This window comes from Triturus cristatus, chromosome 12 (assembly GCF_964204655.1).
Source record: "Triturus cristatus chromosome 12, aTriCri1.1, whole genome shotgun sequence".
In the NCBI taxonomy this organism is placed as follows: Eukaryota; Metazoa; Chordata; class Amphibia; order Caudata; family Salamandridae; genus Triturus; species Triturus cristatus.
Window position 1 is genome coordinate 543,582,028 of NC_140595.1, and position 27,368 is coordinate 543,609,395.

Below are 27,368 nucleotides of genomic sequence, written 5' to 3' on the forward strand. Positions count from 1 at the left end.
AAAGGGATCTAACATACTGGACCCCTCTTCTCTTGGGAAGCTATGTGGGCACTGGGTCAGTGAATGAAAGAAACTGTTCACAAACATTGACTGAACAAACAGTAGTTAGTGTTGTGCTGCAACTCCTTGCAGAGCATTGATTGGTATTGGCTCCCTTGGGAGGGTCGCTCTGATCAAGACTTTATCGGCTTGGATCTGAGAGCCAGGACATGATGCAGTTCATAGTTTCTGTTGTTAAATGCATCATGCTGCAGAGGGAGTAGTCTAATGGGAGGATCAAGGTAAGGTGGGTAGAGGGAGTTTGAGACAGCATCACAGAACACTCAAGTGGCTGACAATGATTACCTTGAACGTCAGGGGCTTGAACAACTTCTAAAGATCAGGAGCGGGAGTATATCTACGCAAATAGGGAGTACAGTTGTCATGTTTGCAAGCGACACACCTAGTACCTGGAGAAGCTGATAGGTCATACAACAAATGGAGAGGCAGACTTTATCACGCTGGATACTGCACACACACCACAATTATAGGATTGTGGTTCGTGCTGAAAGTCCTGAATAAAGTAACAGTAGTGCATACAGGTGGAGAGTGATGCAACATATTGCTACATGGTTGGCTTAATGGATACCCCTTTATGATCAATGGGCTGTATTCCCCTGACATGGGTGATCAATCCTTTTATGGGGGTTGGTACACCTAGCCATGCCTTATTTAAGTTTACCAATACTGTGGATGGGGGATTACAATTGTGTTTTGAATGGTACACTAGACAGACTCCCACCTAACTCAACCTATAAACAGGGCATGAGAAAAACCTTGGAACATGCCATGCATGACCCGGGTATGATTGGCACTTGGTGGGAACAACACCCTCCCATACAAGAATTCTCTCATTACTCACAAACAACTGATACAAATACTAGAATTGATTACTTGTTTTAGAATGCTCAAACACATATTAGATGTCACCTACTGTTGTAGGGGACTGCCAGATCACTCACCACTGAGATTTAAATGTCAGTGCCATACACATAAGATGGCGATTCCGACATGGAGACCACCAATGTTGGTCCCACATGATGTGTTTTTTGACAAGAGATAAACAAAACTATTGTGCCCTGTTTCTAACAGAAAACTGCAGGTACAAGAGGAGGAGAGTGGGACGCTGTTAGAAATGGGATTTTTGGTTGGCTAGGGCTTGCGCCAAAGCCAGGCAGAAACCACCACTCTAGTCAGCGCTGGGGAGTTACACGCCAAAGATAACCCCTGCTCACCCCCTTGGTAGCTTGGCACGAGCAGTCAGGCTTATCCCGGAGGCAATGTGTAAAGCGTTTGCGCGCGCACACAGCAACAACACCCAAGGCCCACCACAAAAGAAACTCCACACAAGGTATTATATAAAAATAGCCTTTGTATTATACCAAAACACATTAGATAATATTCACACAATTTACACTGTACCAACTGGCACTGGGCAGAATCTTACAAGGGACTATTTACACGGGACTATTTACACGGGACAGGGCCACATGGACCACTGTCAGAATCAGCACAAATCACCAATAGTAAATGTAGAACATATACCAATGGAAACACAAAGTAATTGTAGAGCACAACCAGTAACTACTGGCGCAATAATGACCCCAGCGTCATCACACAAGCATCAGGTATAAAACCTATCCTGTAGACATCACAGGGGCATAAACACATAATGCAATTTCTCATTGGTCTAACACATTAGACCTAACCACCTAAGTATAACTACTCTAGGGGCGTACATCGCACAGGGAAGTACACTCTCCCTAACATCACCCTAAACAGGTAAAACAACCTCCTAGGCAGAAATGGCCACATTTAGGGGTATAAGACACAGGGTGCGCAAAACATGCTATACACAGTACATTTCCTAGCACCCAATCACATTAGCATGAATCACAACAACACCTCAATTGCATTAGGGTCCAGGTCGCACCAGAACCTAAACGTAGCAGCTGCCCACTACTTGCTGGGCAGCTGGGGACAAGAACAGGGCCTAAATGCTGCTGCTGGCACTAAGTGCTGCGCAGCTGGGGAAGGCAAGTAGGAGGCATGGGCTCTCAATGGCCCCTGCAACAATATCCACAACGTTGGAGCAACTTAGGCTCGACACACACCATGTCCCCAAGTTGGAGCCTCTCTGGGCTCTAGAATAACCATGCCCGCCTCGTTGGAGCCTCTCTGGGCTCTAAGAAAACAATTGTGCCCCATCGCTGGAGCCACGTTGGAGCGCAGCAGCGCTGGAAATGAACATGCCCCCACTGGAGCGGCCCGCCACTGCGGTGCCGCTGAGGAGAACAGGGGCAGAGTCAACAACCACGTGGAGTCCCACTGGACTCTAAACAATGTTGGACCCAAAATAACGGTGGAGCGGCACTAGCGCTCCAAACCAAACAATGCCCGGTGTGGGAGTCTTTCTGGACTCTACAAAATACTGCCCCCGTAGTGGGAGTCCCTCTAGACTCAGAAGAGTGAAAGGCTGCCCCTTCGTTGGAGCGCACCAGCGCTCTAAGCCAAACAGAATACTGCCCCCGACGTTGGAGCTTCTCGGGGGCTCGAGAACGCTTACCGGGTTTCTGCTCCGGGGTGCTGGGCAGCGCGCTGGAGCTTTCTTCACCGGAGCGGAGCTCTCTTCACCGGAGCTCTTCTCGGTGCTCCACGGGGCTCTCCCTCGGTTCCGGGGGCCCCGGGTGCCGACGCTGGCTTCCTCTTCCAGCACAGGAACGCGGGGTGGGTTCCCGTCGGCTTCCTGTTTCGGGACGAGGCCCCGCCCACGTCACCACAAGAACTGCCTGACTTCCTGTATAAGCCCGGATTGGGCAGCATTGGTGATTTTTCCTGCCGTAAGAGGGGTGGGCTCCCTCGTAATAATAAAAACAATATCTAGCGGGGTGGGCACCCACTATTAAATATAAAAATAAGTGGGGTGGGCTCCCACGAGACCGGCATCATGGGGGAATCCCTCCGCTGGGGATTCCCTCTCTCGCTTGTCGTGCAGCGCCGTGCTGCGGAGCTCCAGCGCTCCTATGGTGCCACATAAAGCAATATAGCGCTCCCAGGGCGCTACAAGCCAGGAAAATAGATAAAGCGCCCCCCAGGCGCTTGGACAGCAACCTAAAGGTCCTGGAGACCTCAGGGATGCAATGTAGGGCCCAGGGGCCAGCACTCAGGGCCCTCCAGCAAGGAGGCAGCCCCCATGGCGGTCCCTCCTGGGCCCCACCAGCAGCAAGCCCCCTCCTGTTAGGATCCAAAGCAGAACCAGGCGCTAGAAACAAAGTCCTTGAAGTCCATCAGGCATCCAGGGGCTGGGCAGGGCCCAGGGAGGCAAGCCTTCCCCTGGGCCCCAGCAGCAGCACGCCCCTGGCAGATTCAAGTCAGAACAAGAACCTTTTCATGGGGTCACAGCCCCTCTTTTATACACAGAAACCTTTGTCTCCAAAGGTGCAGGGAAGGGGCGAACCAGATGCAGCTGGTTCCTGAGCACTTTGTTTTGCTCAGCCCCTCTCCCTATTCACAGAGCAGGCCAGGGTCATCAGCCGCACCACAGGGGGCGGAGCCAGCATTGTGTGGGGAAAGCCCAGCCCTATTCAGGTCCTAGGTGTACTCCTCCCACTCATCAACCTGCAGAGCTCTCCACCCACCACTGGGGCAGACCCACCCTGACTCCTGGAGCCAGGCACACCAGCCAATCACACGCCAGACAGTCACTGCACATTTATGCCAGTGTCTAGAAGTGGCGCTTCTATACTAGCTACAGTAACGCCGCACACATCATTGCGCAGCATTCACTCTCACGAGTTTGCACATATCAAACTCGACCCTGCACTCCCCACGCATCAGTAACTAGCACGGTCACTCAGATCCCCCATGCATTCCTATGGGAGGGCAGGTCAGTTTCATTCAACCACACAGAGCGCACGCGCTTTCCACTGGGACACAGTGTGAAAGCGTCTAGAGGCCTAAAACCACTAGTATAACACAGGAAAAAGGCTAGGATACTGCAAAAAGTTCTAGGGGTGAACTTGCCAGAAGGGCCAAGTCCAACAGACACCATGAAAGTTGTGTTATGAGGAACATCCTCGAGAAAGAGGGAGATGAGCATGGAAATAGCTGGTGCCAAGAAAGGATTGGACAGGCAGCAAGCACAACAGCATAAAACAGTGACGGGCCTTAAGAAGGCAGATGATCTGAAGACGATCATACTTGAAAAGACAGCAGAGAAAGAACGATTGCAAAGCACAGAGTTCTGAATGTTTCTCCATAGAGAAGGAGACAAAGTGGGCAAGATGCTTGTGTGGCTGCTCAGGAGGCAAAACATACCAACGATCATCATCGCAGTGAGTGAAGGAAATGGGGACATTGTGCACATGCAAGGCAACAGCGGTGGTGCCTCCATATGGGCAGAGGAGCATCGCCCACCCTGCTGCCAACACAGCAAACATGAAAAATAAAACAGTTATAAAAGGATGTTAATACCATTTTATTTTAAGTGCAGCCAGCCAGACCAAGCCTAGTTTTGGGGCAGGGCCATCACTGCTGAACGGCAGCAGAGGAGAAGGAATGGTGCATACCTAAAGTTAAAGTGCGCATGTCACTTTGGCCGGCTGTCTTGCAACTGCTAGCCTGACATGCACACTTTCAACCTCTCCAACCCGAGCTGTCTTAGACAGCTGGGTAGAGAGCAGACACAGCCCTCTAGTGCCTGTAGGAGGGCAGAGCCAGCCCACATCAATGAATTGTGGTGTTTCTCTCATGATGGTGAAGAGCATGAGAGCAGCATTTGGAGTGGTTTGGGTAGTTGGCTCAGAGACCCCTTGTGAGAAAGCACCTCTTTTGACATGGTTAGACCCCACGTTTTGCCTGGAAAATGATGTGGTTTCCATTGAACGTGCACAGGTTCCCTGCCAACCAGGCCCCCTGTGACAGAGCTCCTTGCCTAAAAAGTGTATCATGATTAGCAACTTCAGGCCCCCCTTTAAGTCCCTAGTAAATGGTGCCATGGTACCTAGGGCATTGGGACTGAAGAGGGTGCCCTAGAGACCTCTCACCAAGACCATGCTAACTACCACTGCAACCTGCATGCCTTGGTGCATAGAAAGATGACAAAGTCGACATGGCACACTGCCTGTATGCCATACCAACAGCTCTGCCTAAGGTATAGATGTGTCACCCTTCTAGAAGGCCTTTCAAGTCCTAAGCCATGGTGCACTATATCTGAGGTGTGGGTATATTTGCATGATTATATATGCCCCTACAATATTTAAGTCTATTCTCAATATTGTAGGTGCCAGTGAAGTCATAGGGAGTACATGCGCTGGAAACGTGACAACTCAAGTTCTCCAGCACCTTGACGGCTTTACTGAACCCAGGAGTGTTTGGCACCAAACAACTCCTCTCAATAAACCCACACTGATGCCGGTGTGGGATTTATTGAAACATGCACCCAGAGGGCACCTCAGAGATGCCTCCTGAAAACCTTCCAACCCCGGTGTGATCTCTGACTGGTGTTAGGCAGCTTGCCACCACCAGACATGTTTATGGACCCCTGGGTTGAGGGCCCCTGCTCTCTGAGGCCAGAAACAAAGCCCATCCTGGGCAGAGGTGTCACCCAGGATTTGCACAGTGCTCAAGAGGGAAGCTTCAAAGGCCTTGCCGCCTTTGCAGTGTGACCCCACCCTCTGCTGGCAGCCCCTAGTTCACACCCCCACTTTTGGTTGGAGAACCGGTGGGGAAAACCTAAGAGAAAACAGGAGGTGTGCCCTCATTCACAAGCTCCACACCTCTATGAAGTACATTATTCAGTGCCCACCCTCCCCTAAATCAGGGCTAGGGCCATGCCCCCCTACACAGGAGGGTGGCATAATAGTGGATGTAGACACCCAAGTTGAGAGACCCATTGGTCCCTACATGTCACTTCCCTGTAATGCCCCTAGATCTAGAGTTTAGGGGGCAACCCAGACCCTGAAATCAGATTCCTGATGACCTATGAAGCTTGGATGCTGAAGAGCTGCTTCAGCAAGGAAGAAGAAGGACCAGTGACTTGGCACCAGCCCTGCTGGCTTGCCCGCTACCTTTCGCCCTTTGCTTCAAAAGTCAACTCGTCTTGCAGGCCCAGCAACCTCCAAAACCCTGAAAGGACTGCCTGCCTTCAACAAAGACTCTAAATCTCCTGTGGACAGTGGACCTGGACTTGTCCAGAAGAAACCAAATTTAAAGAACAAACTCTGTCCTGAGGAACAGCGAACAGCCTCCGGTTCAACCTCTGCACCCAACACCCATGGCCTGACTCCAAGTGGCCCACCGGTCCGGCGAAGGTTCCCCAGTGATTCTGAGCCAGAGTCCACCGTGGGTTGACCCCTTTCAAACTCTACCTCGAAGCCCACAGCCTCAACCCGAAGATTCCCCCTCAACACAACCTGCCCGGTAAGCTGTTTCCCAACACCAAAAAACACCCCTGCACCTGAAGCCCCTGGGCCTTTGGGATTCTGACCAATGGTTTCCCTATGCCCCCTAGCATCATAACTAACCTGGCAGCTGTAGGTTTTCTTCGTTCAGTCTTCTGGCCTGAGCCTGCTGCATCTTTTCAAAACCAATCCCCCCTATTGAGTTGAATTGGGCACCCAGCGCTTTGTTGACACTCTGCACCCAGCTGCCCCTGTGCCGCTGAGAGTGTAAGTTTGGTGCTGTCTTGTGCCCCCCCCCCATGTGATTACCTTAACCCCTGGAGATCGACACCTGACACTGCTTTGCTCACCTGTGAGCAGCGCATCTTCGATCACCCCCAGTCTCCACTGGATAACATTGGGCGCCCAACCCCGACTTTGTACTCTGCTTCAGGCCACCCCTGTGCTGCAGGTGGTGCAGTCTTGTAGCCTGAACCCTGCATGGTGTTGACCACAGACCCTGAAGATTGGATTTGTTTGTGGTGTACTTACCAGTAAAACTGCCTTCTTGTTTTCCTCCCATGGGTTAACATTGATGAACTGAAAAATTATACTGTCTATTTTTGAAAGTGAGAAGTATTTTTCATAAAAAACATAGTTACCTTTTAACTTACATATTGGTCTTAAAATAAATATTGAAAGAAGATTATTTTTATAAAATTGGTGTGGATCTCCTTTTTGAGTCGTGTATCATTTAGTAATCACTGTGTTTACACCAAATGTCTGTGTTAGGCTTAAGGCTGCTCGCCCACACTACCACAAATAGAGCACTTTGGGTATACACTGAGCCCTGTACACTTCTGGGGGAGTCACTGGACTCCTTACACGATATTACCACTTAGTGGCATATCACATAAAGTGCCAGCTTCCTGCACCTCTTGCTACCTTTTTTAAATGGACTGAAGGACAGTAGAGTAATATGTAAGTTTGTTATTTTATGTACTGTTTTATTTATTTTTACACACAGGCTGGCAGTGTGAGAAACTCGTGCTGCCTTCAGCCTCAACTCCAGAGCTCTTAATCGTGACTTGATATAAACACTGTTTATAACGTACCACGATTGAGAGCTTTGGGGTTGCGCCTAAGGGCATTCCTGGAGGGCCCGCCTGATTACCCAACAACTTTCTAAAGCAGTCAGCCCCACTGCAAGACAAGGTCAATGTTGCATTCCTAGCATATTATAAATATGTTTACCTTAGTCCTCTCGTGTTAGAGGGACTGAACTCATACCAGCTGCTACAAATGACACACCTACCTAAACTCACACATGTGCACAGGACCTTATTATTGGACCAATAACAATACAAGAAATGAAGGGAGCCATAAAGAAACTAAATGGGCAAAACGCCTGGGCATGATGGTCTATGGTATAATGGTACCAGACAAATGCAGGCATACTTGCAGAAAAACTGCTCCCAGTGTACCAGTAAGAATTGGAATCTGGGGAACAACCCAAGTCTATGAGGGAGGCTACCATTATAGTACTACCAATGCGAGGTAAAGACCCCCCACAACTGTAAATCCTACCCCCTGTTGTGCATACTCAACACAGATAATAAGATACTGGACAAGATCCTGGCCATCAGATTGAAGAGAGTGATAGGAACACTAGTTTATGCATCCGTGGCAGGAGAACGGCCTTAGATATTCATCTCTTGACAAGTGTACTTGGAGTGGTGGAACATGCTGAACAAAAAATGGCAGTGGAGTTTCTGGATATAGAAAAAGGGTTTGGCCCTGTAGCATAGCACTATTTATACATGAACATTTATTTCAGACCGCAATACATCAAAATGTTATCACTGATATTTGTTAAAACATCGACAAGAGTCCGCATACATGGCATTATACCAGAAGAATGGGGACTAGAGAGGGGAACACGGCAAGGATGTCCATTGTTTCCACTACTGTTCATGCTTGCCATAGAACCCCAAGCGTGTTGATTGTGCGAAGGGTTGTGAAGCTGGGCAATCCAAACTTGAGACAGTAGACATGCAGTGTCATTCTACGGCAATGATCTACTGGTCTACTTGACAAACCCGGGAATACCCCTGAACATTTTATTTGAGGAGCTAGACCAGGTTGGATTGCACTCAGGCTTGAGAGTTAAACAGAAATCAGTAAATTACACAATAGGGGCGCTGAGCTGTGCAGCAAGAGGGCGGCTACAGCTCATGGAAATACCATGGGAGATGAACGCAATGCAATATCTGGGGATCCAGGTTATTAGTGACCGGGATAGACTGCACTCAAACCAAGCCTCTAGCAGATATACTGGGCAAGATAGACTAGTGGGTCTCATTCCCCTGTCCGTGACGGGTAGAATAGCCATACTTCAAAATGCCAGTGCTCAGTAGATGCATTTATTTTTTGCAGTGCAGCATGTTCCAGATCCCTTCTGACATACTCAGAAAGCTTAAACCAGCAGTGATCAGCATTGTATGGGGAAAGAAAAGAAGCAGCGTCAAGATGGGAGAAAGAACACAGGCTAAACTGACATGAACCACATATAACTGGACGACCTCCCAGATACTGAGGGAGAGAATACTGCAGTGTTCACTGTACGGCTAGGGTCTGTATTGAACCCATTGGGGTGCAGATTACCCTACTGCTAAAGATTGTTGCTATGAGGTTCAATGCTGACATTAATCTTACAAATGGATGAGGAAACAAGATTGATAACACGCATCTATCAGGCAATTCATGCAGACACTACTGTACCCCCACTTCCACACAAAGAAAAAAAATGGGAAGCAAACTGTAATGATGGCTTCTGAGGCACACAATGGCAAGAAGCTCTCATTCCCATTGAAACAACATCCAGTAATGGTTGGTTCCACATGATACAATCCAGCTATGAGAACTGCACTTACATTACGCCAGCTATGCTTCATAAATTACATGGCACAAAGTCATTTTGGTGTCCCAAATGTGATCAAGATGGCGCGACATACTCTCACCTCACATGGATGTTACTAGCCAGGATACAAATTAACTGAAGAGTAACCCTCAGGTCTTTGCACTGGGAATAGGGGAGTATTGCTTGAGGCGTCCAGTCAAGAACACCTTTAATAGATTTTACATTACTATTAGCCAGAAGAAGACTGGCAGCTCACTGGTTCAGTAACAGAGTGCCAGGAGTGCAGGGGTGGTTGAAAGACATTGCTGACTGGTGTGCAGCTGAAGGTGCTAGAATTGATCTGGTTCTAACTGACCCAAGCTCATGGATGGTTTAACATTTTGACATGGGTTAACCAGGCCATTAAGGTTCCTACCGAATGAACGTCCACAGTGAGGAATGTGTCAATTAACTGCATAGACAGAATCTGATGTCATATTTTAAAACGTTACCGCATGGCAACTGAAGCTAATGCAATATATCCTGTCATGGGGTTCACGTTTAATGCTATGTTATGTTTTTTATCTTTGACATGCATGTGATTGTAAATCAAAGACATAAGGAATACATACAATGTTAGATATCTGAAGGATGCAGATCTGTGTATTCTGAACATTTTTTTATGAAAATATGGTCTAAGAAAAAAACAACTTGTCATGAGGTCTGTCATGATGGTCTTATATTCTTCTGCCTTGGCTGTTCTGAGGAAGGATGTATGAAAGATTAGAGGTATGAGCATTTGTTTGCAAAGGAGTAGTTTTAAGGCCCCGGGTTTTTTTTATTTTGATCATGGTAAGGGGCCTTAGAAATGTGGTATTAGTTTGGGCGTCGTGTGCGGCATGCTGGTTTACTTGCTGGATGCTCAGACCTCGTCGTGGTTCGTCTTTTCATGTTAGCTGGTTGTTTGCATTGTAGTTTGCCTTTCTGGAGATTATGTTTGGTTTGTAAATTGCATAGTATTTTGATTACATCTGTACCCATAGTGTTAGACCTTAATGGATGGAAAGGGCTAAGGGCTTGACCCATCTGAATGTCTGGAACTAGTGGACATTGGCAGTACCTGATTTAGCCCTCTGAATGAAAGGCTGACAATAATTTCAACTCCAATCCCAAACATTTGCTCAAAATCTAGCAAAACCTACTGGTGAATTGTTCAGCCCATAAAATGGTAGTCCGTGCGATCTGTAGATGTGTTGGAGGAAGAGAAAGGCTTATTTGTAGCAGCAAACAACCTAGGCATAGCCAGAAAATTTCAAATTTCTGTCAATATGTGAACCAAAACTTAGATGTTAGTATTCATAACCAAGGTGGTAGGCGAGTGATAATATCCATGACTAGCAACTGCAAAAATCCGCTATGCAAGTGCAGAGGATGTAAGAGGCTATGGGGCCTCTTTCTTGAGGGTTTGCGTTGAGCACAAACTGCGAATTTAGGTCAAGATGTATGAAGGGCTTTTGTGCTCATAAAACCTGTGACTATAAAAATCATAGATTTTGCATCTGCAAAGCCATTAGTCACAATACAGGCACTTAGTGAGTTGGAAAGTGTTCTGACTGGCAAAATGCTTAGCGAGACCCATTCTAAAGTGTAAGTAGTAGGGGGCATCCCTCTTCTTTGTGATTCAGAAATGCCATGTATCAATAGTTTTTGACCAAAACTGTGCTTCCAAACTATTAAACAGATTGTAACATCTGACATGGGCAGTATCTAAATTAAAGGTGAAAGATGCCCCCATCGCTCAGCCCCACACTCTTCTACATCTTCATGGCCCCCCTTGCCGCCATCGTCAGACAGCTTGGGCTCAACCTAGTATCTTACGCCGATGATACCCAACACATCCTCTCCCTCACGAGGGATCCCGAGGACACCAAGCTCAGCTCCCAGGAAGGAATGAGGGACGTCGTGGCATGGATGAAGGACAGCTGGCTGAAGTTCAACACTGAGAAAACTGAGGTCCTCCTCCTGGGACCCTCGACCTCCGCCTGGGACGACACATGGAGGCCCTCCGCCCTCGGAAGTCCTCCCACCCTGACAGACCATGCTCGGAACCTCGGCATCATCCTTGACTTCTCTCTCACCATGAAATGCCAGATCAACGCCATCGCCTCCACCAGCTTCCACTGCCTCCGCATCCTCCGAAAGACCTTCAAATGGATCCACCCCGAACACAGAAAAATCATCACCCGTGCACTCATAACCAGCAGACTGGACTACGGAAACGCCCTCTACGCCATCATCAACAGGACACTTCTACACAAGCTCCAAACCATCCAGAATGCCGCGGCCAGACTCGTCCTCTGGACCCCACGGCACTAACGCATGACGCGAAACCTTCGAAACCTTCACTGGCTCCCGGTCGAGAAAAGAATAACCTACAAGCTTCTCACCCACACCTATAAATCCCTCCACAACATCGGACCCAAATACCTCAACGATAGAGTATGCTTCCACGCACCCAAAAGAATGCTCCGATCCGCTGACCTCGCCGTAACAGAGATACCCCGCATCTGCAGAAGCAGAGCAGGCGGAAGGGCCTTCTCCTACATCGCAGCCAAAACATGGAACAAACTCCCGGCCAGCATCAGATGCTCCCCTAACCTGCACATCTTCAGGAAGAACCTCTAGACCTTGCTCTTCGACTGAGCCGCGGCTGCCTACCCTCCCCTCCCCAGCACCTTGAGACCCTCACAGGTGAGTAGTGCGCTGTATAACCCCCTGATTGATTGATTAATTTATTCATAGGGACATCTTACACTTTTTAAATAGCAGTGGGTAGCCTCAGGGTGAGTAGACAATGGTTCAAGTGACCACTGCATGCTTGCCCGGAGTTTTTCCCTGCTTGTGAACCTTTAAAAAAAAAAGAAACAGGACAGAGGATGTTTTTAAAACCGGGATAGAGGCTGATTTAAAAAAAGAATTATCTCGTGCAGTGAATGCTAACACAAGAATGGACTTTTGTTATTTCTCTCAGGCATCTATGCCTGCTTTTATACTCACAAATCGTAACCGGATGGTGTATGCGAACAACTCAACCAAAAAGCTAAAGAGAGGGAGGGAGGAACAGACACACTCATGTGTTAAGACGAGAACACGCACTCACCCTCGAGTGAAATGCTTCATCATTGGGTTCCCTTATTCACACTGGGACAACAGGGTGGCCCCCAGAACCTCCACCTGCGGCTTTCTTCGCCGCCGCCATATCATTGTATCGTTCGGCTTGCTAAGCCAGCCGTGCTTTCTGCACCAGTTGCTTGCGGTCCACCATCTTCAGGCTGCGGGGAGGGGGCTGTTGCTGCAGCACGCGCGGTTCTGGTGGGGGCACTGGACAGGGTGCTGGCTGCCTGCCTCAACGCCTTCTCGTTGCTGGTGTTTGGGCAGCCCAGGCGCTCGCGCCTGACAGGGGAGACGAGACGGCTCGCACTGCGTCAACCGAAGCTCCTCGTGCCCTGACACTTCCCTCTGCCGCAGCTCGCGCCGGCTGCAAGAGACTACCCGTTAGGGTTGCGTTCCACCGAGAAGATAACGGGCAGGAAGATGCGGCAGCACCTGGCAGTTCTACGCGTGCTCTCTGACAGAACAGCCCCTTTCCAAACCACGCCTGCCTCTTCGCTAGCCACAGCTCTTGGCTTCGCCCCTTCGGTGACGCGAAGGTCCGTAAAAGGGAATCTTGCTCTACGAGCTTTAGGAATGGATGGGGGGGAGATGTTGTCACGGACAATGACTTCTGGGATACTGAGTTCTACCAATTCGTAGTTCTCGTGTCCAGTAAGGAAACGCTATGATAAACAAGCATTGAAGATGCAACAGGTCTCGCCTATGGTTAAGTTAAAGCCATTTGCTTTGCTAATGGTATTGTATAGCAAAGCAAATGGCTTCAACTTAATAAAAGGCGAGACCTATTGTATTTTTAATGCTTGTTTCTTCTCTGATTGCTTTTAGACACACACTCATTGCGCTCATTTTTTAAAGAATGGAGAACCCTTTGTTTAACTCCTGCATCATCACAGAAAAGCTTTCAGAATTCAAACATTGTGGGACCAAACATGCTGAAAAAAAGTGCCTAAACGCACACATTAGAACAGTGGCAGAGCTGAAGATCAAGTACTGCCTAACATTCCTTCCTATCAAACAGCAGCTCATCCACAGAGGAACATGCACAGTGAGTGACACTCCAGTTCAAATGACTTGGTTTACATGGAAATAGGTGGTGGCCTTGCGATTTAAGTGAACACTCCAAGCAGGCACGCCACAACATTCTTAAGGGATCTCAGTGAGTAAACCCAGGTTTTGAAAGTCTGAAATATTATGACCAATCCTATATGTCTGCTAGATTTACAATTTTTATGGGACTAACAAATAATCCCAGAAGCAATGCTGGAAATCTCCAAGTCACAGATTGACACATTTACTTATAAGGATTTCATGTGGAAAAGTTGCCTTATGAGAACTTTGTGCAGCAATGGACATTTTCAAAGTAAACATTGTTTTAAATCAAAGGGAAAATATGTTTAGCCTATGGAGGACTGCCTTTCCCCTCCACAGCAATCTACATAAAACTGAAGGTACTGTATTTCCTCTCCTTTCCCACCCAGGAAAGGCTTTTGATGGTAGAAAATTATCAGCAGAATCAGAATAGCGCACTTCTGCAGGGTGAACCACTTTGAAATCCCATGTTACACTCCTAACCCTAACTTTAAAATGGTAAAGATGCAAAAACACCTAAATATGTGAATCAGAATGTGTAGTTTGATTTCGAATTTTGTCACACACACAAATTGGATGATAATCACTCTGAGAGCGAATGGGATTATCCTTCACTCTTAATCAGCACAGATGTACTACTGTGTACTGGGATGGTCATTAGGTGTGACGAGTTCCTGCAATGCACTCCACTCGTGGTCGCGAGTTGCTGTTGCGAGGAGCGAGGTGCAGCAGGAGAGAAGAATTGAACCCCACGTCAGGCGACCGGAGAGCTTCTAGGTGACACCGGATCATCTCACAGAGGCTCACAGACCCCCGCAGCATTCGTGGCACAGAGCCGGCATAGAGAGGTGAGCTGGGGCACCTGAGGCAGGGTCCGTAGTAGCGCCTGAAGCAGGGGCAGCGGCAGGCCTGACTTCAAGCTTGAAGCTCCAGGGCACCTAGTGAGTGAGGTGGACTTGATTCTGCCGAGACAAGTGCAACCACTGTCAGACAGCGGCTGCGGAGAGAGAGCATCAGCGGGATGAGGAGGCAGCCCGGTTAGTCCTAGGTACAGCCTGTGTCTGCCCTGTAGAGCCCCACTCGTCCCATTTACCAGAAGCCCGCCTCAAATCCAGCCTCAAATCTAGCCATCACTCCAGGAGCTTGCCACCACCTCCTTCTGCCATGTTAGCACTTCTAGTGCCAAGCCCAGTCCTGCCAGTAGCTGATACACAGAGGAAGCTCTGGGTCAAGGGTGGGTGGAAGTGGCAGAGAATTCAACCTGCATCCCCCCTGCAACTGAACCGGTATCAATAATATGAACAGCCCTGCCAAAAAAGACCCAAATGGGAAAGTCGCCTGGAAAGACGGGCACGCTTTAGGCATTAGCGGCCAAGGCTAAAGACCAAAGCAAGACAAGACCAAGGATGGTCAAAAAGAGATGTCCGGGCAGAAGCACGGTAGGAAGGGGCAAACAGACTATGCAAATGAGTGCCCTGATGCGGTTGAAGGGGGGCAAGATTGTCCATTACCAGAACCCTTGGGTACCAGTCACATGCACCTACAAACTCATCCAATAAAGGAACTCAAAACGGAAACGGGCAGTTATTTGAACAAGAGCCCATCCAAGGATGACCTGGCAGCCACACCTCAGCACTCTCCTCCACGGAGCAAAATCCAAAGCTATTTCCAAAGAATCACTCATTCCTCACATTCCACAAATACAACTGCAACAGTGAGAAGGGCCCAAAGGAATCAACTAAATGCTTCCAATGCTTCCAATCTTCAAACAGGGCAGCCTCACTGAGACCAGAGCCGACCCAGCCTATGTACCTAAGGAGATCAAACTCCTAAAATTATTTCAACATATATCATCCATCAAGCACCTAACCTCAGGGGAACTACACTCAGTAACATTCGTCCACATACCTGGAACAAGGACACCTGAATCCACAATTACAAACTGGGATTCAATTGGCACCAGAGATGCTCTTCTCAAAGAGGCTTCCACCTTCGACAAATGGGGCATAGAACTAGAGCCACTCGGCCAAGGAAATATCCTCATGCTAATTAAGGACCACAGATCTTCTCCAAGAAAATTTACATTGAAGGGAGCCTGGGGAGCCAACCACGATTGGCTAGTAAGTACATAATGGGCATCCAATCCATTAATGATCCGCTGCAGTGAAAAAGACCGGATTATCAGCTGGCAACCCGCAGCCCAGAACTACGAGTGGATAACCACATGTTTATCTCTCATGGACAATAACTTCCTTTATGCTACCTAGCACAAGGGAACTCTCTCCCAGGCCAATCACTGTGCCCATTCAGCCCAGGAAATCGGCATCAAAAGATCAACTCACCATCATCTCCTGGAATGTGGCGGACTGGCTTTAACACTCCGTTCCAAACAGGGGTGTGACGTTTTAAACAAAGACGACATCCTTTGCCTCCAGGAGACCTGGTCACTGATCCCCACAGCAATCTATGGGTTTTATGAAAGCTTTCAATTGGCAACGCAAACAAGCTTATTTGGGCGGCCTTCCAGGGGCCTTTCAATCTTTTTAAAACAATCACCTATAGTATCGATCTCCTCACATACACTGACCCACAAGAACATGTAAGCACTAGCCATCAAAGGCCTAAAAAGCGGCCAGAAGACTTTCTCATTGGTCCTCATAAATTGCTACGGAATCCCTGCAAATATTCAAGAGCGCTCACCATGGGGACCCTGTGCTTGACTATCAGGACAATCATCGCATCTTATCCGGCACATGAAATTGTGCTGGTAGGCGACGTCAACACCAAATACCTGGGCCATCCGCATAATGCCGGACAGAGAAATAGCGAACATGACAAATTCTACAATCTACTCACTATATATGGTCTAAAATTGGCAAGCCAGACTCCGACGGACGCCAGTCCCACGTTTAAGAAAATCTCTACAATCGACTACATCTTCATGTCAAGTGTCTGTTTCTCTCGGCATCTGCTAATTTCATATGCTTAGCACTATAAGGAAACGCTCATAATTGAACAGCTCCCCTTGCTGTTTTCTAGGACCAATATGGCCTAACATGAACCATTGTTTTCCCTAAATACTTAGACCACCCCAGGTTCTACTGCCGCGGTTCCCTTGTTTCTTATGTATACATGTTAAGCGCAGCTGTCACCAAGCCACCTCCACGGTCTGATTGGAACAAAATATAGGCGTGCACAAATAAATAAAAGTAGCCCCTGCTTGTGAACCAGATAGCAAAAAAAGGTGCCCCACATTTGTAAATCAGGACAGTTTGAACTTGTAAAGACATGCTGAATGAGACTTTTGCAAGGAATGGAGATACTGTAGGCATTTGTGTTTGTTGGCGGCAATGTTTGTGGTAATATTAGAGAAATCAACTGTAAAAATTGTCCCACTAGGCCAATAAACATGCCCACAAACCGCTTACACTGATCTGTCACTGCCTGCTTGCCCTAAAGGCCCGTCCAACTCTGGCCACCTATTGATACATGAGGCCCTAGGTCTGTAATATCAACAACGGCAGCTGGCAGACTCTCTTGTCTCTATTATCTGTGCATACAGGTAAAGTGGCAAGTTCTCTTGCATGAGAATATGCTTGGAGGATATAATAAAATCATGTTGTTCAGAATTCTTCAGCACATAAAGGTCTGGCAACAAAGACATTTCAAGTTCTCAAAGCAAATTATTACAATTACAAATGGCAACCTGAGATTAACATTGCACTGAACCCTGTTGAATGTGACAATTCTTGGGAGAATCTGAGTTGCATGAATGAGTCCAGAGTACCCTTAAACAAGGACTGTTTCCGGCTATTAAAACAAGAGATACTGGTCAGTTCCATTCAAGGCCACACTGTGGTGTCCTAATACATGATAACAAAGACATAAGCTTGTTTTTAACCATATCTCAATACATTTACTCCTGAGGTGTGACCCTCTTGTTGCCTGAAATTCAGACTTGGAGTTCTACTGGTAAGTTCCTACATGGCACACCAAAGAGAAGACTTGATCATGCAACTGCAACACAAGACAATTAGAAACTGTTGGTCACTTTAAGAAATTTTACGGAAGAATAACTACAATCTAGGAAAAAACTTCTTCTTTCTCTGTTCAAACAGCACGTAATAGTAAAATGGAAAGGCACACTGGATTCATGCCACTGGACTGATATGGATTCCATTTTTATGTATCGCCTGAGACAGTACATGCACTGCCCCTTGCAAGACATTTTGTTTACATACAGAGGGCTTAGAGCCCGCACATTACTTACCACAGGTAGACTTCATCATCACTTTCATTTTCTTGCCTCTAATTGATCAGCAGCACGTGCAGCCTTTATTTCCTATTCTTGCGTTTGTCACTTTCTATGGAGCATGGACCAAAAACTGCTTACTTTCTTTATTGGTGTCCTTCTGCTTCTCGTTCTCGGATTGCAGTACCTTTTTTTGGTACTTTTTTTAAATTGTTGCTTTCCCTGGTGCGTCATCATTGCTTTCCCTGTCCCTATACATCACCCTGAGACTTGTTTTCAGGGTAGAAGACACAGGGAGCCTGTTACCTGAATTTATCTGCTTAAGTGGTAAAATGACAATAGATGCTGTGTGGCTTGATAGTTGCTCATTGGGGTATAAGGTATTGGGCTGAGGTGTATTTTAAACAGCCATTGTGTCACTATTGTTGAATTTATTGAAAAATAATTTTGGCAGAACCATCCAGTGCCCATAATCACTGAGCTTCCCAACATGAGATGCCCACTGTTTAGTGAACATATTTTGTGTTGTGTTCATACCACCCCTTTCTTTTGTCCCTTGCGGCACTTGGGGCACTATATCTAACCTCTGCCTCTGATCAGTTCTGCTCCTCCAGTCAGCACCAGTCATCCCTGCAGTCTCTCAGCTCGCGAACTCAGACTCTGCCTGCCCTCCGTCATCTGACCATCGGAAAAGTGTACGCAATCAGCAGCACCATGACTCAGCGGGACTTGCTGAAGGGGAGCAAGGAAGCCACCTTCCTGCAGTGCGTCGGCCTCCTCCTTGCTGCTGCATCCAACTGGTGGGACTGGTCAAATGTAGCAGCTATATTATGGCAAACTGGACAAAGGAAATCGATATCATATGAGTTACATACATGTATATTATAATAAAAGATTACCTATGTTTTATTTGAATTTTCTTCAAAGTGGTCCTTTTCTATTTATTTAAGCCACAAATATATAATTCCTTAATGCATGCCACTACAAGAGTATGGGATACTGCTGATGTGCACTCACTGAAATACAGGAGCATTAGTGACATTCATCATCGAGGGAGTGGGCTAAGACCAGGAAGAGAGTCAGTACAAGACAAAATGCCACCCTAGTACACAGAACAGGCTGACAGAATTGAAAGGAATACAGGGCCAGATGTAGGTAAATCTGAAATACCGATTTCTTGATAGCGAATTTTACCGATTCGCTATTAAGAAATCGGTATTTCCTATGTAGGTAAACATTCGATAAAAAATACCGAATCCTTAATATTCCTTATTACCGAATCGGTAATTGAGATTCGGTAATAAGGAATACCTACCCATTCATTTCTATGGGCTTGGAGGCCCATAGGAATGAAAGTGAAGACATTCACTATTAGCGATCTGGTATTACCGAATCGCTAATAGCGGGTGCACTTTTAAGGGTGCCAGGGTGTCAAAAGGACACCCTGTTGCACCCCTGAAATGTGCATGTGTGCACATGTGACGCACATACATGCCCTAAGGGCATGAATGTGTGCCACATGGCACTTAACAAAAGACAAAACATTGATTTTTTAAAGGAAATCGGTAATTACCACCAACTTGAAGTTGGTGGTAATTACTGATTTCTTAAGGCTCAAAAGCACTCTTCAATGTACATCCTACATTGCATTTAACGAATCGGTATTACCAATTCCTTAAATGCAAGAGCAACAAGGAATCGGTATTTACCGATTCCTTATTTACTGATTCCTTACCTACATTAGGAATGGCTAAATACCGGTCGGTAATGCTGAAATTTACCAAATTTTGCCGTTACCGACCGGTATTTAGCCACCTACATATGGCCCACAATAGTTTTCGAGTCAAAATATAAAAATAATATTTGCAGAACCGTTATTTTGGTTTTCAATCTTTTTGCACTGATTATGTTTTAATGGATACCATAATGGAAAAGGTGTTCTGTCAACTCCCAATCCCCTCACATGTGCATCAATTTTTGTGGCTTCTTGAGATGTGGAGATACAAGAGCAAATAGTTGCAGGTGGTGGTCTGCAAATAGCACCACAGAGAGTGCCCCATGCTAAAGAACCTGTTAGGGCCAGTTCTCTTTCAAGTGTCCTCCTTAAGCTGGACTCCAGACTCAGACTTTTTTTAAGGTGATGCTTCTCCCAGAAGGGTACACTGAAATTGTCTCCAGGAAGGAGCATCCACAACACAAGCAGAATGAGGTGTGAGATCTCTGCATCTCACTGTCATCACCCTCCCTAAAGCTACAATTAGGGATAGACAAATAGTTGCCTGGCCTAGAAACTTCCTTACTTTGAACAACAGAAACTACAGATCCACCCTTTACCCCTACTATCCACTAAATATCAGTGCTCTGGAAGAACTAACCATCTACCACTGGAAAAACAATCTTCATGGAACCTCTAAAGGGGGTCTATTCTCCAAGCTCCTTAATTCTGTATCTGGGACTCCATTCTCCAGATACAAGAATGCCAGCAATACACTTTCCCTGTGTGGAAACCAGACATGCAAAAGGATCCCACTTTGCTCTTCTAATAATGCTGAGTATCAAACCTGTAGGGTGCATATCAGTAAACATTCTCCTTTTGGGTGTTTGCATTATTTGCCCTGGATATTCTCATGTTTCTATGATCATGAGGTTACTGATGCCTCCAAGTACGAGCTCTCAGTATTTCCCTATAAATGCATCAACCCATTACTTTACACTTCCCACTCCTGATCTGATTAGCTGTTCTTGCTGAAGCAGTGGTCTAGGGGTAGCGTAGCAAAGGATAGACTGGTCACCTATTTTAATGCCTAATAAAGTACCTTTATATGACACTATGTCAGAAGCAAATAATGTTGTTCTTTCTACAGTTTAGCATTCTCAGATTGGGTGCTATCTCAAAACGTCTCCTCCCTAGTCCCAAAAACCTGCATAAAAATCTCCGTACAGCCCTTCTTTCATATGACCTTCTCCTTTCATGCCTTCCTGAAATCGGCCCACTCTTTCTGAGTACAGCCTACTTTAAGTCACAGGCATGTTTGCCTTAATCTTTTTTTATGATATTTCTGCACATTGCCCTCATCTCATTCCAAAACGTCAAAGAAAGCACCTCTCCTTCTTTCAAAATCATACCTGCAACCTACCTAATCTCTATTTTACCCGTTAATCCCACCAACCATCTGCATGAACTCACATATCCTTCTCTGCCCCACTATCTCCAATTAAGTGAATCCACCACAGAGAAACTGGAGTAAAGGCAGGCAATGGTTTTCTTGAGAGAACAAAGTTAATCCCAATAACCACTGGATTAACAACTAACCTTGGGATTTAGAACACTGTGCTGCCCAGCATAATTTGCTTCAACGCCTCGTCAGGGTTAATAAGCACTGCATAAATGCAATTGCATTACAATAGGAAATGTCACTTTCCTGTATGAAAGCAAAAAGCTAATGGAATCCGTTCAGTGTAGGGATAAAGGGCCTAATTTAGAGTTTGGTGGACAGGTTACTCCATCACAAAAGTGACAGCTTTCCGGCTCACCATTATATAAGTGCATTATGTCCCATGGCATTTATAATAAGGTGAGCGGGACATCTTGTGACCCATACTCTACAATAAGGTTTAGAATATCCAATTTTTATACATTAAGCACTTAACCTGTGGGCTTATATGGCACACTTAGGAGTGATTTCGCGAGGCGCAGAACGATCCGTTAAAAACCGGGTACGAACCGTCGGACGGAGCATTTTCTCCGTCCGACGCGTACCCGGTCGTCAAAATCTACCAACATGGAATTGCGATTCGCACGGAAACACCATTTCTGTACGAATCGTACAAAACCCCGACCGACGAAAATAAACATACAAATGCGATCCGGGAAAGCGCCGACCTGACGTCGGGACGCACGCAGCCTGCCATTCACGAACCAGGAATTACGATTCGCACCGACGTCATCCCGCACGGTGAATATTTTCCGGCAGCCAAAAACTGCCGGGAAATCAGGACGACGCGAACAAGGAGTACCAGTACGCGACGGACAGACACACGACGCGAACAAGGAGTACCCGTACGCGACGGACAGACATGGACCCGAACCTACGTGTCATCCCGGCCCTCATAGCAGTCGACCTCCTCTACAGGTTACGACGCAGACGCCGCAGAAGGTCAGAACAACTAAGGGAGGGGGGAAAGGGAGGGGGGGTGGCAGGACCAGGGAGGCCACAAAACCCCCACCAAAGTCACACAGTACACATGCCCTGGACATACCTGACTCCCAGGCCCTGGTCACTACGAGGGAGTGGGGCGTGTCCAGCTAAGCCAGCGACTGCCACAACGGAAGTTCTTGATGCGAACCGGCAACACAACAAGACAGGTACGTCCCGTACCCACGCCTTAAGAGCGTGGGTACGAATCGTACCACGCCCACACCTACATCACCCCAACAATGGCGGGACGGCTCGTACCCACGTGGCAAAGGCCTGGGTACGGCCCGCACAAGCATCACATAGCATGGGGACGGATATGTACGGACCGTACCCCCACCCCATATGCATGGAGCGTACCCCCAACCCCAACAGTGTAAGTACGACACGTACCCCCACCTGCGTATGCAAGGAGCGTACCCCCAACCCCAACAGTGTAAGTACGACCTGTACCCCCACCCGCGTACGTATGGAGCGTACCCCCACCCCAACAGTATAAGTACGACCCGTACCCTCAACTCGAATGCATGGAGCGTACCCCCCATGCCAACAGTGTAAGTACGACACGTACCCCTACCCGCGTATGCAAGGAGCGTACCCCCATGCCAACAGTGTAAGTACGACATGTACCCCCACCCGCGTATGCAAGGAACGTACCCCCAACCCCAACAGTGTAAGTACGACCCGTACCCCCACCTGCGTACGTATGGAGCGTACCCCCACCCCAACAGTGTAAGTACGACCCGTACCCCCACCCGCGTACGTATGGAGCGTACCCCCACCCCAACAGTGTAAGTACGACCCGTACCCTCACCTCGAATGCATGGAGCGTACCCCCATGCCAACAGTGTAAGTACGACACGCACCCCCACCCGTGTATGCGAGGAGCGTACCCCCCATGCCAACAGTGTAAGTACGACCCGTACCCCCACCCGCGTATGCAAGGAGCATACCCCCAGCCCAACAGTGTAAGTACGACCCGTACCCCCACCCACGTACGTATGGAGCATACCCCCACCCCAACAGTGTAAGTACGACCCGTACCCTCACCTCGAATGCATGGAGCGTACCCCCCATGCCAACAGTGTAAGTACGACACGCACCCCCACCCGCGTATGCGAGGAGCGTACCCCCATGCCAACATTGTAAGTACGACCCGTACCCTCACCCGCGGACGTATGGAGCGTACCCCCACCCCAACAGTGTAAGTATGACACGTACCCCCACCTCGAATGCATGGAGCGTACCCACATCCGTGTATGTCATGAGCGTACATATTGTGAAATAGGAGAGGTGGGTGCAGAGTCCTCCCAGCAGTGCCCTGAGACAGGAGGGGTGGGTGCCTAACACGCCCAGCAGTGCCCTGAGACAGGAGGGGTGGGTGCCTATCACTCCCAGCAGTGCCCTGAGACAGGAGGGGTGGGGGCCTATCACTCCCAGCAGTGCCCTGAGACAGGAGGGGTGGGTGCAGAGTCCTCCCAACAGTGCCCAGACACAGGAGGGGTGGGTGCAGAGTCCTCCCAGCAGTGCCCAGACATGAGAGGGGTGGGTGCAGAGTCCTCCCAGCAGTGCCCTGAGACAGGAGGGGTGGGTGCCTAACACTCCCAGCAGTGCCATGAGACAGGAGGGGTGGGTGCCTATCACTCCCAGCAGTGCCCTGAGACAGGAGGGGTGGGTGCCTATCACTCCCAGCAGTGCCCTGAGACAGGAGGGGTGGGTGCAGAGTCCTCCCAGCAGTGCCCTGAGACAGGAGGGGTGTGTGCAGAGTCCTCCCAGCAGTGCCCTGAGACAGGAGGGGTGGGTGCCTATCACTCCCAGCAGTGCCCTGAGACAGGAGGGGTGGGGGCCTATCACTCCCAGCAGTGCCCTGAGACAGGAGGGGTGGGTGCCTAACACTCCCAGCAGTGCCCTGAGACAGGAGGGGTGGGTGCAGAGTCCTCCCAGCAGTGCCCTGAGACAGGAGGGGTGGGTGCCTAACACTCCCAGCAGTGCCCATGGAACGCAAAGGGTGGAGTAGCCACAGATACCATGCCCACAAATGTCAGTCAGGTGCACAAAGACCCTGCAGTACATGTACCACATGTGTGCGAGGCTGGGAGTATACGCATGCATAGGGCCAAAAAGAAAACATGTACACATGAAGTCATGTCAATAGTCCACATACACAAGTACAATGACTACCAAGGATGCCACGAATGATGCAGGTGGAGAATGGCTCAGCATGCATGTGCAAAGTTGAAGGAGTCCGTCACACACCCAGCTAATGTACACACAGCTCGGCGCTAAATATTGGGAACACCCTGCAGGGAAGAAGTCAGGGTACACAGAGGAAGGAAAACACCTTGGGACAATTGCAACATGCAGCAACTGCTTACATGAATTGAGAAAGCTAGCTAACACCGTGTGATGGCACACAGATCCCATGGTCCCCCCTATGAGCAGCACACTACTACATTTCCCACACACCCAACACATGAACACCACCCACAACCATGTAGCAGCCCCACCGACAGCAATGCCAGCAAAGCAGGAGTGTTCCAAGGGCAAAAAATAAATAGCTTTATTCAGCATGATCCAAAAACTGGTATATAGTAAGTTCAATATTTACAAAGCCCATAGGGCAGTCCAGGAGTCACAGCTGGATGGGGGACACAGTGGGATGCGTGTCCCCTAGCTTGCCTGCACAGTTACAAGCCGTTGTCTTCCACAGGGGTGAGGGCATCAAGTGGGGGGGAAGGAACAGGCACCGCAGGGACAGGAGGGCGAAGGGTAGGCGACGTGGGTGCAGGGATGGAGGACTCCACCACAGGGGGTGGGGCAGGGCCAAAGGTGGATTCTAGGAGCGCGCTGCACACCTCGGCAAGGTCCTCCAGGGACTCCCCTGCACCCGAAGGAACCACAGGCCCCAAGGAGGGGGGGGTCAGAGGGATGGGTTGCAGCGCCACTGGGGGAGGGCGTGGACAGGGGGGGGGACTCAAGCACCCTGACCGTGGACTTCCTTGACCGCTTGCGGGGTGGTGTCACTGTGGGGCTCAGGGACAGAGCGGCCATGAAGGAGTCTTTGGGGGAGATGTGGCCAGGAGAGCTGAGGGGAGGGGATTTGGAGGGAGTGGATTGGGTGGAATGCGGACTCCCAGTCTGGCTGCGTGTCACACGTTTGCCCCCCGTCCCAGTGGGTGTGCCTACTTCACCCTGTGTGTGCGTGTCAGGAGGTGTGCGGCGGACCTTCCCTGCTGGTGTGGTGCCTGTGTCTGTTGTGGTGGGTGCATGCTTACGTCTGTGTGTATGTGGGACAGGCATGGGAGTGGGAAGTGTGGAAGGAGCATGGGTAGGGGGTGGGACGTAGCGCTGCAGGAGACCCACTGCTGCAGTCAGTGTGGAGTCTATGGACCTCAGCAAGTTGCGTTGGTCAGCCTGCGATGAATGAATGCCCTCCAAGTATGCCTCCATGTTGTTGAGGACCTGGCTGTGGCCATGGAGGACATTAAGGATCGCAGTCTGACCAATCTGCAACTGCCTCTGGATGTCCACAGACTCAGCATTGGCGGCAACAGTGGAGACAGGGGCAGGGGGTGCGGTGCCTGGCAGGAAGGAGACATGTGGTGACCGGGCACGTTGGGAAGGGACACGAGCAAGTGGGAGGCGGCTGATGCCAATGGAGGGGGCGGTGCGAGATGTAGGGCTGCTGTCAGATGGTGGTGCAGCCACCGCCCACTCGGAGAGATCATCCTCGGACCCGTCAGCTTCATACTCTGTTGTGCCAGTCGACAGGTCCCCGGGTTCACTCTCCTCCGCCTCAGTCCCACTCGAAGTGCCAGGCACGATGTCACCGCTGGCACTGGTGCTCGGTCCCTCCGCGCTGTCTGTGTCCATGTCTCCCTCCGTGTCCCCCGACGATGCTGTGGGCAGGGTGAAGAGACAGAAATTAATCATACACCTGTATACATATGTCACATGAGTCAAATCTACTTAGGTCACAGTGCATAGCCTGAAACAAAGGAAGAGTTACAACTACAAAACAAGGTACATATGTAGGCCCTGCAAGACACAGTTGTGTGACCCACCATGCCATGGAAAAACTATGGAGAGCATGACACAATAGCAAATGAGATGACATGGAATTTTGACTGAGGAGCAAGGCCCTGGGGACAATCCAGCACTGCATCTGCACCACACAGCGTGGCAGGCAATAGGGATGAGCAGGGACCACATCCAGGAACTAGAGGCACATGCAGCATAGGTAATACTGTTAACATGCCCACCCTGACTGGCACAATGCACCTTGAGTGTATGTCCATACAAACATCACACACTGGCCAGTCCTAGCAAGGAGATGACAGGTCTTGACATGTAGGCCATGCCCGCACCACCCACCCCCTACATGAGACAAATCTGTGGAGACACAGGAAGCACTTACATCTCTTAGTCAGGGTGAAATACACATGGGATGCAAAACTTCAATATTGCACACAAACTACCCAAGGTGCGCCTGTCCAAATAATCATGTACAAATGGGCATCATCAGATGATTGCAACAAGACACAAAGGCAATGGCCACCGTGAGTATGTAATTGGAAAATCAGGTCAGGCTGGACAGTGGACACTTATAATACATCTCACGTCAATATACATGGTGCCAGGGGACAATGGCACAGAGCACAACCTATGCTGTAGACACAGAGAATGTCGACATTCTCGGATTACACACATGATACCTAGGAAAAGATGCCCCTGGGGACAGTAGTGGCCACACATCTCCATGCTCCTGAATGGGAATGACTGCAACACACGCTAAAATCCCTGCACTATGCGTAACGCACAATCATGCACATCATGTCACAGGCCACCACATGGGACATGCCTGCTGGAAGGCCTCCCACTCGAGAGATTAACTCCCATGTCTGGAATCAGCATTAGTGCCAACTGACATGGAACCCACAAGTCCAGAACTGGACAGGGCACAGGCAAGGTCACTAAATCTGTTACACACCACCCCCACACATGATGCTGCAGGCATTGTACACTTGGAGAAGGTGTCAGGCAACATAACCTTGTGACGGAGTGACTACACACAGACCAGGGAACACATTGCAAGGAGGGGAAGGGAGGCAGGAGAGCCCTGCAACACTGTGGGTAACAGGATCTGCACAGCACCATAAACCCTGGAAGTGTATCCATGGAACAGTGCACTGGTGAAACACAACAAACACACACATGTACCTACCCCCTTCCGGCTGCTGCATCTCCTGTAGGCGCCTGTCCAAGTCAGGAAAGACCACCACCAGCACACATTTCTGGATGTGGGAGAGACGGCGGCGCCCGCGGTTCTTATGGCTCTC